Here is a 15,008-nt window from a genome sequence, read left to right on the forward strand (position 1 = left end):
ATACCAAGAAGAATCATTTCAGAACTTTTTCCACCTTTAATGTCACTCATAATCCATATATATCCATTTAGAAAACTGAAGTACTCTTTTTCTGAAACGTTAAGAACTGAAATAATGTGGTTGCATAAATAAACACACCCTTACACTAAAATTTTAAGTTTCTTTAGATTTTACACAACATTTAATTTTTTTGTATAGGAGTCTATCAGCATGGCACATGTAGAATTGGCAATCTTTGCCCTCTCTCCTTGAGGTACCTCCAAATCTGTCAGATTGCAAGGGCATCTCCAGTGTACTACATCCTCTTCAGGTCACCCACAGATTTTCAACTGGATTCAGGTTTTGGCAATGCAAAACTGATATTCTTCTGGTAAAGTCATTCTTTTGTTGATTTGGAGATATGGTTAGGGCCATTGTTATGCTGAAAGGTGATATTCAGCTTCAGCTTTTTAGTAGAGACCTGAAGGTTCTGTTGAAAAACTGACTGATAATTGGAACTGTTCATAATTCCCTCCTTGACTAAAGCCCCAGTTCCAACTACTAAAAAACAGCCCTAAAGCATAATACAGTCTCCACCATACTTCACTTTGGGTATTGTGCTCTTTGCTGATGCCCAGTGTTGACTTTGCACCAAAACACGCCTATTGGAATTATTGCCAAAAAATTCAACCTTGCCCTCATCAGGCCAGAACATGTTTTCTCACATGCTTTTAACAGACTTGATGTAGGTTTTCACAAAATGTGGGACTGGATGATTTTCTTTGTAAGAAAAGGCTTCAGTCTTGCCATCCTACCAGACATAAGGAATATGGGAGATTGTTGTCACATGCACTTCACAACCAGTACTTGCCAGGAATTCATGCAGCTCCTTTAATGTTGCTCGAGGCCTCTTGTCGTCCTACCACACCAACTTATGTCTGGGGTTTTTTCATTATTTAAGGCAGTCCAGTTCTAGGTAATCAGGCAATGATGTAAAGGAAAAAGCACATGCAATAGGGTGACCCTATTAGAGGAGAGAAAAAACTGCAAAAAAAGTGGTGTTGCTCACCTAGGAGGCTATGTATATAAAGACAGTCCCTGCTGCTTGGTGGATAGGGAAAAATCACCCAGAAATAATTCACCAGTAAGAAAAAAGCCCTTTAAGATTAGGCTGCATGACTGGAGGAAAATAGTCCTTGCTGCTGTCAATATGGAAACAGGTTTTTATAAAACACGTTTCTACGCTGAAATGGTGTCTTTATCAAGTTAAAAAAAACAAACACAACAAACCAGCAGTTCTAGGCAATGTCACAGTTGTGCCAAATTTGATGACTCTCCTTACCATGATGTATGGTGTATCTAATGCCTTGGAAAGTTTTTTTTGTACCCTTCTCCTGACTGATAACTTTCAACCAATATGATAATTTTTCTGTGTTGTAAGCGGTTTACAAAACATAGATTTTACTGTAAAATAAAATGTCAGGAAAGCCATACAGCTAAACGTTTTAGACTGGTGTGGGAAACGATAAAATAAACTTTTTTACTTTCATAATTAAAATACAAAATGAATATTTAAAAAGAAGGGAATTTTGTTTACTTACCGTAAATTCCTTTTCTTCTAGCTCCAATTGGGAGACCCAGACAATTGGGTGTATAGCTACTGCCTCCGGAGGCCACACAAAGTATTACACTTAAAAGTGTAAGGCCCCTCCCCTTCTGGCTATACACCCCCCCGTGGGATCACGGGTTCCTCAGTTTTAGTGCAAAAGCAAGAAGGAGGAAAGCCAATAACTGTTTCAAAAACAAATTCAATCCGATAAACAACATCGGAGAACTGAACTTATTAACATGAACAACATGTGCACCCGAAAAACAAAATCCCTAAGAAAAAACAGGGCGGGTGCTGGGTCTCCCAATTGGAGCTAGAAGAAAAGGAATTTACGGTAAGTAAACAAAATTCCCTTCTTCTTTGTCGCTCCTAATTGGGAGACCCAGACAATTGGGACGTCCAAAAGCAGTCCCTGGGTGGGTAAAAGAATACCTCGTGATAGGGCTGTCAAGCAGACCTTTCCTACAGGTGGGCCACCGCCGCCTGAAGGACTTGTCTACCTAGGCCGGCATCCGCCGAAGCGAAGGTATGCACCTGATAATGTTTGGTAAAAGTGTGCAGACTCGACCAGGTAGCCGCCTGGCACACCTGCTGAGCCGTAGCCTGATGCCGTAATGCCCAGGACGCACCCACGGCTCTGGTAGAATGGGCCTTCAGTCCAGATGGAATCGGAAGCCCAGCAGAACGGTAGGTGTGAAGAATTGGTTCCTTGATCCACCGCGCAAGGGTGGATTTGGAAGCTTGCGACCCTTTACGCTGACCAGCGACCAGGATAAAGAGTGCATCCGAGCGGCGCAGGGGCGCCGTGCGGGAAATGTAGATCCTGAGTGCTCTCACCAGGTCCAACAAATGCAAACCCTTTTCGAATTGGTGAACTGGATGCGGACACAAAGACGGTAAAGTGATATCCTGATTGAGATGAAAGGAAGATACCACCTTGGGAAGAAACTCTGGAATTGGACGCAGAACTACCTTGTCCTGGTGAAACACCAGGAAGGGAGATTTGCAAGATAACGCCGCCAGCTCGGACACTCTCCGAAGAGACGTGACCGCCACTAGAAAAGCCACTTTCTGTGAAAGCCGAGAAAAGGAAATCTCCTTCATAGGCTCGAAAGGCGGCTTCTGGAGAGCAATTAGAACCTTGTTCAGATCCCAGGGCTCCAACGGCCGCTTGTAAGGAGGGACGATATGACAGACTCCTTGCAGGAACGTGCGTATCTTAGGAAGTCGCGCTAGGCGTTTCTGAAAAAATACGGATAGCGCGGAGACTTGACCTTTAAGGGAGCTAAGCGACAAACCTTTTTCCAACCCAGACTGCAGGAAGGAAAGAAAAATAGGCAATGCAAATGGCCAGGGAGAAACTCCCTGGGCAGAGCACCAAGATAGGAATATCTTCCACGTCCTGTGGTAGATCTTGGCGGAGGATGGTTTCCTAGCCTGTCTCATGGTGGCAACCACCTCATGAGATAAACCTGAGGCCCCTAGGATCCAGGACTCAATGGCCACACAGTCAGGTTCAGGGCCGCAGAATTCAGATGGAAAAACGGCCCTTGAGACAGCAAGTCTGGACGGTCTGGTAGCGCCCACGGTTGGCCTACCGTGAGGTGCCACAGATCCGGGTACCACGACCTCCTTGGCCAGTCTGGAGCGACGAGAATGGCGCGGCGGCAGTTGGACCTGATCTTTCGGAGCACTCTGGGCAACAGTGCCAGAGGTGGGAACACATAAGGTAGCCGGAACTGTGACCAATCTTGAACTAAGGCGTCTGCCGCCCAAGCTCGGTGATCGTGAGATCGTGCCATGAAAACCGGGACCTTGTTGTTGTGTCGTGACGCCATCAGGTCGACGTCCGGCATCCCCCAGCGGCGACAGATCTCCTGAAACACGTCCGGGTGAAGGGACCATTCCCCTGCGTCCATGCCCTGGCGACTGAGAAAATCTGCTTCCCAGTTTTCCACGCCTGGGATGTGAACTGCGGATATGGTGGATGCTGTGTCTTCCACCCACGACAGAATCCGCCTTACTTCCTGGAAGGCTTGCCGACTGCGTGTTCCCCCTTGGTGGTTGATGTACGCCACCGCCGTGGAATTGTCCGACTGAATTCGGATCTGCTTGCCTTCCAGCCACTGTTGGAAGGCTTGCAGGGCAAGATAGACTGCTCTGATTTCCAGAACATTGATCTGAAGGGTGGACTCTTTCCGAGTCCACGTACCCTGAGCCCTGTGGTGAAGAAACACTGCTCCCCACCCTGATAGGCTCGCATCTGTCGTGACTACCGCCCAGGATGGGGGTAGGAACGACCTTCCTTTTGACAAAGAGGTGGGAAGAAGCCACCACCGGAGAGAATCCTTGGCTGTCTGAGAGAGGGAAACATCCCTGTCGAGGGACGTCGACTTCCCGTCCCATTGGCGGAGAATGTCCCATTGTAGAGGGCGCAGATGAAACTGCGCGAAAGGGACTGCTTCCATTGCTGCCACCATTTTCCCTAGGAAATGCATGAGGCGCCTCAAGGTGTGCGACTGGCCCTGAAGGAGAGATTGCACCCCTGTCTGCAGCGAGCACTGCTTGTCCAGTGGAAGTTTCACTATCGCTGAGAGAGTATGAAACTCCATGCCAAGATATGTTAGTGATTGGGTCGGGGTTAGATTTGACTTTGCAAAGTTGACAATCCACCCGAAACTCTGGAGAGTCTTCAGTGCCACGTTCAAACTGTGTTGGCATGCCTCTTGAGAGGGTGCCTTGATAAGTAGATCGTCCAAATACGGAATCACAGAGTGACCTTGCGATTGCAGGACTGCTACTACTGCAGCCATGACCTTGGTGAAGACCCGAGGGGCTGTCGCCAGCCCGAAAGGTAGCGCTACGAACTGCAGGTGTTCGCTTCCTATAACGAAGCGTAGAAAACGCTGATGCTCTGGCGCAATCGGCACGTGGAGATAAGCATCCTTGATGTCTATTGATGCTAGGAAATCTCCTTGAGACATTGAGGCGATGACGGAGCGGAGAGATTCCATCCGGAACCTCCTGGTTTTTACGTGTTTGTTGAGCAACTTTAGATCCAGGACGGGACGAAACGACCCGTCCTTCTTTGGCACCACAAACAGATTGGAGTAAAAACCGTGACCTTGTTCCTGAAGAGGAACGGAAGTCACCACTCCTTCCGCCTTTAGAGCGGCCACCGCCTGCAGCAGAGCATCGGCCCGGTCGGGCGGTGGAGAAGTTCTGAAGAAACGAGTTGGAGGACGAGAGCTGAACTCTATCCTGTACCCGTGAGACAGAATGTCTCTCACCCAACGGTCTTTGACCTGTGACAGCCAAATGTCGCCAAAGCGGGAGAGCCTGCCACCGACCGAGGATGCGGAAAGAGGAGACTGAGAGTCATGAGGAAGCCGTCTTGGTGACGGTTCTTCCTGCTGTCTTTTTTGGGCGTGATTGAGTCCGCCAAGAATCTGAGCCTCTCTGATCCTTTTGAGTCCTCTTAGACGAGGAGAATTGGGACCTGCCTGAGCCTCGAAAGGACCGAAAACCAGACTGACCCCTCCTTTGTTGGGGTTTGTTTTGTCTGTGTTGAGGTAAGGATGAATCCTTACCCTTGGAGTGTTTAATGATTTCATCCAAACGCTCACCAAACAATCGGTCACGAGAAAAAGGCAAACTGGTTAAGCACTTCTTGGAAGCAGAATCTGCCTTCCATTCCCTCAACCACAAGGCTCTGCGTAAAACTACGGAGTTGGCTGACGCCACCGCCGTACGGCTCGTAGAGTCTAGGACAGCATTAATCGCGTAAGACGCGAATGCAGACATCTGAGAGGTCAATGGTGCCACCTGCGGAGCAGATGTACGTGTGACAGTGTCGACTTGTGTAAGCCCAGCTGAAATAGCTTGGAGTGCCCATACGGCTGCGAATGCTGGCGCCAACGACGCTCCAATAGCTTCATAGATGGATTTCAACCAGAGCTCCATCTGTCTGTCAGTGGCATCTTTAAGTGCCGCTCCATCTTCCACTGCAACTAAGGATCTAGCTGCAAGCCTGGAGATTGGAGGGTCCACCTTGGGACACTGGGTCCAGCCCTTGACCACGTCAGGGGGAAAAGGATAGCGTGTATCTTTAAGCCGTTTGGAAAACCGCTTATCGGGATAAGCGTGGTGTTTCTGGATTGCGTCTCTAAAGTCAGAGTGGTCCAGAAAAGAGCTTAATTTACGCTTGGGATATCTGAAATGGAATTTCTCATGCTGTGAAGCTGACTCCTCCTCAGGAGGAGCTGGCGGAGAAATATCTAACATCTTATTGATGGACGCTATAAGATCATTCACTATGGCGTCACCATCCGGTGTATCTAGATTGAGAGCGGTCCCAGGATCAGAATCCTGATCAGTTACATCCGCCTCATCACCCATAGATTCATCCCGCTGGGATCCTGACCAGTGAGACGAAGTTGAGGGCCCCTCATAGCGAGCCCGCTTAGGCTGTCTGGGACTGTCGTCCGAGTCAGAGCCGTCACCCTGGGGTGCATGTGACACCCCCGGAGCCCGGAAGTGTTCCAGTTGAGGGGGACCAGGGAGCAATGATTCAACAGTGTCCGTGGTCTGAGTTACTGGTCTAGACTGCAATGTTTCAAGAATCTTAGACATTGTCATAGACAATCTATCAGCAAAAGCTGCAAACTCCGTTCCTGTCACCTGGACAGCATTCACAGGTGGTACACCCTGGGTCACGTCTAGCAGAGGCCCCGGCTGAGCAAGTGCTGCAGGGGCCGAGCACTGCACACAATGGGGGTCAGTGGAACCTGCCGGTAGAGTAGCCCCACATGCGGTACAGGCAGCATATAAAGTCTGTGCCTTGGCACCCTTGCGTTTAACGGACGACATGCTGTTGCCTCCTTGCAATCTAGGAGGGTATATAGCCGAGAATCACCAGCGACCGTACAGTGAAAAGTATTTGCAAACACAAAATACCAAGTACACAACGGCACAAGTGGGGGTGAGCCCTTGAGGGCTGCTTACCGCCCGCTGAAAAGCGGGTATGAGGTCGTAGAATCCCGTGTCTGGGTCTCCCAGGCTCCCCTCTCCAGCTCAGCGTGCAGACAGGAATGGCTGCCGGCGTCCTGTGAAGAGGGGCGGACCGTGGGCGTGCCACAAACAAAGTGCGGGAAACTGCGTCCTACTGTGCCTGGTGTGAGGGCTGGAGTATGTAAAACAGACTCCAGCCCTCAGCGCTGATGCTCTGTACGGCGTCCCGCCCTCCTCCTGACTGGCAGGTGCGGAGGCGGGAACGAGACGAACTAGGCCGCAAAAGCCGGGGACTGTAGTAATAAGCGCGGCCGTGATATATGCACGGCCAGCGCGGAAGTCCCCGGCGCACCACAAGTCCCAGCCGCGTCGCAGTGTGACTGACCCCAGCGGCCGGCGCGACCGTTCGCCCTAAGTCTACCCACTCAGCCAAGCTGTAGTGAGGAAATGGCACAAGCGCAGCAGCGCTGATGTCCCCGGCGCACTAACACACCCAGCCATGCTGCGGTGTGCGCGCGGTATGCACGGGGACACAGAGTACCTTGACGGAGCAGGGTCTGTCCCTGACGATACTCAGCTCCATATCCAGCGGCTTCTCCAGGGGCTGCGGATGGAGCACGGTCTCAGTGCCTGGAGACCGGTAAAGTCCCACTTCACCCGGAACCCTAATGGGGATGGGGAAGGAATCAGCATGTGGGCTCCAGCCTCCGTACCCGCAATGGGTACCTCAACCTTAACAAACACCGCCGACAGAAAGTGGGGTGAGAAGGGAGCATGCTGGGGGCCCTGTATGGGCCCTCTTTTCTTCCATCCGACATAGCAGCTGCTGCTGACTAAACAGTGGAGCTATGCGTGCGTGTCTGACCTCCTTCGCACAAAGCAAAAAACTGAGGAACCCGTGATCCCACGGGGGGGTGTATAGCCAGAAGGGGAGGGGCCTTACACTTTTAAGTGTAGTACTTTGTGCGGCCTCCGGAGGCAGTAGCTATACACCCAATTGTCTGGGTCTCCCAATTAGGAGCGACAAAGAAAAGAAAAATCAATATTTAGTTTGACTATTCTTAGCTTTCAAAACGGCATCTAGTCTACATACACTTGCACATAGATTTTGAGGAAAATCGCCAGGGGTGGCTGTTCCGAACATCTGGGAGAACTAAACTCAGATCTTCCATGGATCGAGGCTTGCACAAAACCCCTGGCAGACTCGACGGTGCTGAAATCAGGGCTATGTGGGACCATACCAGGGACTCCTTGTTATATATTACACTGAAAATCTCTCTCTTTTTTTTTTTTTTAAATTCTTTATTTTAAAGCCAAACTCGTATCAAACAATACATCTCCTGCTCCCAACTGGGACGCAGGTATTATTACAGAAATGACGGAAGAATATATAAAAACAATAAGCACACATATGCAATTCCCATCCCCGCTACTACTCAAGTCTGGCCCAGTTTACATATTTTATAAGCCGACCCAACCTAATGTAAGTAGGGAGAAGAGCGAAGAAAAAGAAATCAAGCCTGAAAAAAGATTGAAGGATTGTAGAGAAAGAAAGAAATAAAGAGAGGGGTAGGAGAAGAGAGCAGGAGAGAAGATCAGGGAGTAGTGTAGAGAGGAAGAAAGAGGGGGAGAAAGAATGCGAGAAAAAAAAAAAAAAAAAAAAAAGGGGTGGAGGAGGATAAATCACGAATCCTGAGGTTCAGAGAACAAGTCCGCGTACTCCGCCGAGTAGGTGAACTCCATCCATGGGAACCATGTCCTATAAAAGTCTTCCTGGCGATCATTAATAGAGGATGTCAAATCCTCCATATACATCAGATCGTTAATCCGCGAAACCCACTGTGTCACCGTGGGGGGGGGTATTAGACTTCCAACCAAGCGGAATGCAAGACCTGGCAGACATGACCAGAAATCTAAGCAAAGATCTCCTATATTTAGAGACCGGGAGTTCGGATAGCTGTAGAATGAATAGCTCCGGACCCATTTTTTTAGTAGTACCGGTCACTCGTCTGATTACCTCCCCCACTTCTGACCAAAACCGCTGCAGAGAAGGGCAAGACCAAAAAATGTGCACAAAATCACCCTCCCCCTGACCGCATCTCCAACAAACCGGGTCAACTGAGGGAAACATTCTATGTAGTCTGGTCGGGACCCTGTACCACCTGGCCAACAATTTGTAATTAGCTTCCAACAGTCTGGAACTGATCGAAGTTCTATGTGCTAGCTGGAGGATGTTGTTTCTTTGTGAGTCGGATAAGCTAATCCCCAGGTCCCTCTCCCACTGCAAAAGGTAGGCCCGGGGGGGGGCAAATCCCCCGGATCTGATAACATGTTGTATACCAAGGATAGAGAGTGCCGCAAGACTCCCTCTCCCAGGCACAACTTTTCAAATCCCGTAGGAGGTCCGGCATATCGACTGAAGTGAGGGAGGGAGTGCATGTAGTGCCTCATCTGCATAGCCCTCCAATCCCCCAAGGGGCCCGGAGGCAAGAAGCCCCGAATATCCGCTAGTGAAAACCAATCCCCCTCTCTACCCAGATGACAAGCTCTGAATTTGCCCCCCTGAACCCACCCCCTGAAGACCGGGTCCAAGAGACCAGGACGGAATTCCGGGTCACCTAACACGGGTGTCATAGGGGAAGGCACTGGCAGAAGGAGTCGTCTGACCTCCCTTCTCGAACAACATTCAACAGTGGCGCCGATGGTAGGATGAGATCTCAGAGCAGGCAGGGAGAGGTTCAAAAGCCAGGGGATGGCCGGGAGATGTATTTCCGAGAAGCTCTGTTCTAGGGCCACCCACGGCTTTGTGCTGGAATGGCGGCACCAGTCCAATACCCTAACCATATGCGTGGCCAAATAGTACTTTTTAAGGTCTGGGATACCCAGGCCTCCCCTAATCTTAGGTCTGCACAAAAGAGACCGGGAGAGTCTCGCCGGTTTGTTGGCCCAGATAAATTTGATCTGTAAAGAGGCCAGTTCCTTGAAGAAAGAGCTAGGGATCCTAATCGGCAAGGATTGAAAGAGGTATAAGAGACGTGGCAGGATATTCATCTTCAGTATTGCACATCTCCCGAACCATGTGAAGTAGCCCTTCCCCCAGTTAGCGCAGTCTTTTCTAATTGATTGCAGGAGCGGGTGAAAATTCAACTTGTAAATTTGACTAGAGTCCGCAGCCAACTGGACGCCCAAATACTTCAAGGACTGGCTAGCCCACCTAAACTCGAACGCGGATTGTAGCGATGTGACTTGCTCAGGAGGAAGAGATATATTTAGGGCCTCCGATTTTGACATATTAATTCTAAAGTTAGATAGAGAGGAGTATGTTTCCAACTCTCTCAGAAGATTAGGGAGGGAAACCCGAGGGTTGGTAATGAAAAAAAGCAAATCGTCCGCATAAGCCGCGATTTTATAAGTAGAACCTGAGACGTTAGGGCCCGAAATGTTAATGTTGCCTCTGATCCGACTGAGCAGGGGTTCCAGAGTCAATATGAAAATCAAGGGCGAGAGAGGACAACCCTGTCTTGTTCCATTGCGAATGGGAAACCTCTCTGAAAGGAGACCGTTCACCCTGACTGCTGCCGAAGGGATGCTGTACAGGGAACATATCCAAGCAAGCATCCTACTCCCCAACCCCACAGCCCGCAGGACCTCCTCCATAAAAATCCAGTTAACTCTGTCGAACGCTTTTTCTGCGTCGGTCGACAGAAGCATCAAAGGCAGCCCATCGGATTTAGCCTTGTGTATTATGTTCAACGCCTTAGTCTTGTTGTCCATTGCTTCCCTACCCGTCATGAACCCGGCCTGGTCAGGGTGAACAATCTCCCCAAGCAAAGGGGTAAGTCTATCCGAAAGAATCCTAGTGAAGAGCTTCAGGTCTGTGTTGAGGAGGGAAATGGGTCGGTAACTAGAGCACAACGAAGGATCTTTGCCCTCTTTAGGGATGACAACTATATTAGCAGCTAGGGTATCCCTTGGCAAGGGAGCAGCTTCAGAATGTGGGCCATGGTTGAATGCTGAGAGAAATGGGGAAATCAAAATGGAATCCAACTTTTTGTAATAGAGCAGAGGGAAACCATCCGGGCCAGGAGCCTTGCCTGTGGGGGATTTTTTAAGTGCAGACCAGTATTCCTCCTCCGAGATGGGTCTTTCCAGATCGGCCGCAGCCTCCGGCTTGAGATGTCCCAAGCCGGAGTCCGCGATGTACATCCGTATACGGCTACGCAACTCCGTCCTGGCCCTCTCAGACCGCCCCTCATCAATTGCATAGAGGGCAGTAAAGAAATCTTTAAAAGCGGAGGCAATGTCTTTCGGCAAAGTAGCCCACCTATCTCCCGCGATGTGCACCTTAGAGACATATCCTCTCGCTCTCTGAGTCCTCAGAGCTCTAGCCAGGGTCCTGCCACTCTTATTGCCAAATTCATAGAAATGCCGTCTACACCTAGCCAATGTTCCCCTAGCTTTACAGCATAGTAGGGTCCTCAGTTCCTCCCTCTTCTTGACCAAAATGGCCCCCACATCCCCTCCCAGAGACCCCTTGTGAATTGCCTCCAGCTCTCTAATGTCTGCCAAAAGGGATGTAGCCCTAGCTTCTCTTTCTCTCTTCAAGCGTGCCCCATGTTTGATAAACAGACCCCTCACCACACATTTGTGTGCCTCCCAGACTATGCCCGGGGACACCCCCCCCCCCCCCCACTGCCACTGAAATATTCCCTCAAGGCATCCCTTATTTCCTGCATCGTCACCGGTTCATCGAGTAGCGAAGTGTTCAGGGTCCATTGACTCTGCCTCCCGATGGGGTAGCCGAGGGATAGAGTTATTGTGATCAAGGCGTGATCAGAGAATGATATGCACTCGATTGAGGAAGCCACCAGAGAATGTAGATCCCCATGTTTAAGGAAAATGAGGTCTAACCTGGAGTAGCAATCATGCGCTGCCGAGTAAAATGAAAAATCTTTGTCTGATGGGTGCATCAATCGCCAAGTGTCTATTAGTTGATGGTCATGTAAACCCCGTCGCAAGCGACGTAGTGCCGAATGTGGCACACTGGACACCCCTTTGGAGCTATCCCTCGGCGGCTCCAACACAACATTAAAGTCACCCCCGAAGACCAGAGTACCCTCAGAGAATTCCTCTATCTGCTCAAGGTAACGCAGCAATGTAGGGCATTGACCCGAATTTGGCAAGTAGACCGCCACAAAAGTGAAAGTCTGTGTAGCAATGCGTCCCTTAAGCATCAGAAGCCTTCCCTGATCATCCGATCGAGAGTCCAACAGTTCCCATGGGAGCGTACTGGACATTAAGATGCTCGTGCCCCTGGATCTAGAGTCAGGGGAGGGTGAATGATGCACTACAGGATACCTTCTATCAGCAAGTTTGTATGGTTTTGCCTCACAGTAGTGTGTTTCTTGGAGGAAAGCGACCTGAATTCTGTTTTTCCATAGTAGGTTCAGGAGAATAGACCGTTTCTCCGGGCTGTGAAGACCCTTAACATTCAGTGAGCCCACCCGAAGCTCGGCTTGTTTCTGCTTCGTCATACTCCGTCACTGACCTCTGGAAAAACGAACAACAAATTACACCCCAGCAAAAAAAAAACAAAAAAAAAACGGGGGGAAGGAAAGGAGGGGGGAAACGGATGAGTGGAAGAGGGAGAGTAGAGAGGATGTAGATAAGCGAAAGCAGAGACCCTTTAGCAGGGGAAAGAGAAAGAAGTAGAAGAGCAAAAGGTGGAAAGGCAGAGAGTGGAAAAGCAGCAGTTTTGCCGCACGCAGTACCAGGGACCAGCCCAGAAACTGCTTAGGGATAGTTAGGGACAAGAACTGACATGTGGCCAGAGCTCCAACCCGCGCCTCACTTATGTATGCTTAGTGACCCGGACCCCGACCAAACGAGGGGGGGTCTGTCAACTTAACCTCCCGCGGTCCCACCCACCCAAGACGGAAATGCAAACACCCCCCCCCCGCCCCCCCCACAAATGACCCAACGTCAACAGATTAAAGTTACATTGAACGTAAGTCAGTACGCTGTGGTCTGTTGGGCCCATCGAACGGCCAGAACCCTTGCCAGCGGAGCAAGGAGGTCAGGGGACACCCCCAGGCAACCCCCAACCATACTCCTCTCCCGACCACCCAGCCATCACTTTGGTCACTTCCCCGACCCATCAACAACCGAGAGATTTCATGACCCTCCAAGATCATCACAGTGGGAGGATTGGACATCATCCCTCCTCCTTCGCCGTCCAGTTGGGGCCTGAGGTTCCCACTCCATCCAGTCCGGGATTGAGCAGTCTGGTATTCCAAGAAAGTCATACAACTTTGAAAGCTCAGAGTGCCTCCTCAATGGGAACACGGTGTCCCCCTTGCGGACAATCAGATGAAAGGGGTGGCCCCATCTGTACGAGGCGCCTGCCTCTTTGATTTTGAGCAAAAGGGGGTGAAGCAACCGTCTCATATATAGTGTGCGGCCAGAGACATCCGGGAATAGCTTCACCACAGCCCCATCTACTTCCACAGAGCCACGCGACCAGGCTCCCTGAAGAATCCTCTCTCTGTCCCCATAGTAATGCAAGCGACATAATACGTCTCTGGGGAAGGAAGCAGATCTGGGGCCGGGCCTTGCGACCCTATGAATTCTGTCAAAGAGATAGGCGGCCTCAGGTGGGCGATCAGTGACTTGATTGAATATAGATAAGACTTTGGTGCGCAGCATATCTTGGGGCCAGTCCTCCGGAATTCCCTTCAGCCTTATATTATTTCTTCTGCCCCTATTTTCTTGATCGTCCAATAGCAGAGCAAGCTCCCTAATGCGGGCATTAGAAGACTCACAGTCCCGTTCAATCCTTTCCATTCTAACCTCCAGGGACTCCTGTGCTTGCTCTGTTGCCTCTATTCTATCTTCCAGCACCACCATTTCCTCTCTCAGGGTAGTCAGCGCCACCTGCTGGGAGGATTCTATTCTGGCCACCACATCCTCCAGATCTTTTTTGCTGGGGAGGGCCAATATAAGCTCTCTCAAAGCCTGCAAGTCATCCCGAGAGGGGCCAGGGGGCTGGTCGCCTGTCATCAAGGGGTCTTCTGCTTGCCCCAGAGAAGGGGGTGTACCTGGGGTGCAGAGGGACAAAGGGAATCCCAGCACTGGTGATCCCCCGGATGTCGAGGCCTCCTCTGTCTCCTCCGTGACAAGCTGTGTGGCCGGGCCTGTGGGTCCCCCCCTCCTCCACGCCTCTATACCTTGTTCTGCAGCCGCCGGTCTCACTGCTGTGGCGTTCGCTCGTTTCTCCCCTTCACCAGACGCCCGAGCTGCAGAGGCTGTGGGCGGGCGCCGGGTCGCACCAGGGGAATCCCCAGCCGGGGAACGCTGCAGGGACGCCGGCGCCATCTTGTCCTGGGCCGCCGGCGGGAGCTCCCGGCCCGGCCCCGCCAGGTATCTGGAGAGGCTCCCCTGGGACTTCTGGCTCCCTCCGGGGGATGCGGAGGTGGGGGCACCACCCGGTCTTTTCTTGGGGGCCATCCTGGATGCGGAGGGACCGCGGTAATCTGTAGAATTAAGCTGTGGGCGCAGGAGCTCTGGAGGTAAGCTTCCTCACGCCACCATGTCTAGGACACGCCCCCTGAAAATCTTTCTTAGGCCCGTTTCATACATCCGGCATTTCGCCGGATGCCGGATCCGGCACGCATGCAGGACAGTAGATTCATTTACAGAGGAAGCGCGACACCATGTGGACAAATGCGGTTTTGCATGAAGCACACAACCGCATGGTGTCGCGCTTCCACTGTAAATGAATGTACTGTACTGCATGCGTGCCGGATCCGGCATCCAGCGAAATGCCGGATGTGTGCAACGGCCCTTAATGACACTACCATTGAGGGTCATTGTCGTGCTGTATACGTTTAGAGATAGATGCCTCCCTGATGTTAGCAGCATTTTTTTCGCACAATTGCCAAAAACGTTTGCATAATATATAGCCATTCACTATTTTTTCAGTCTGCAAGCTCCCAAAAAAGATCAGATGACATGTCATAGCCTAGTAAAAAGGGTTAGGAGATATATCGTCAATATGAAATTGGTGGGGGCCAACACCAATCAGTTCAAACCCATATTGGCAGAAAATAAGACATAAGAAGAGGAACACAACGGACCCAAAATTGCATGAGATTGATTACTAGTATTATATTTCATGACTAATTCACTTGTAATGTATGGAGCTCTTGTGCTCAGCCCTATTCATTGCTTAGTTCCAGCAGTTTCCAGCTGATCAGGGATGGTGCCAGGTGTCATACCCACACCGAACTCAAAATGATGATCTATCATATGGACAGCCTCTTTAAAGAATGGCACAACTTGCTAATCAATGGGGGTCCGATTGCAGGGACTCCCGGCATTTCTGACATCGGGGTTCTAGAACCGAAGAATA

General features: G+C 50.6%; 1 protein-coding gene across 2 annotated transcripts in view; it reads right to left on the reverse strand.

The window, feature by feature from the left end:
- LOC142311200 (uncharacterized) overlaps window positions 1-15,008 on the reverse strand; it is a 28,193-nt gene that overhangs the window by 5,000 nt on the left and 8,185 nt on the right. The gene's annotated exons all lie outside the window — the stretch shown is intronic.

The sequence above is a fragment of the Anomaloglossus baeobatrachus genome, chromosome 5, assembly GCF_048569485.1.
Source record: "Anomaloglossus baeobatrachus isolate aAnoBae1 chromosome 5, aAnoBae1.hap1, whole genome shotgun sequence".
Lineage (NCBI taxonomy): Eukaryota > Metazoa > Chordata > Amphibia > Anura > Aromobatidae > Anomaloglossus > Anomaloglossus baeobatrachus.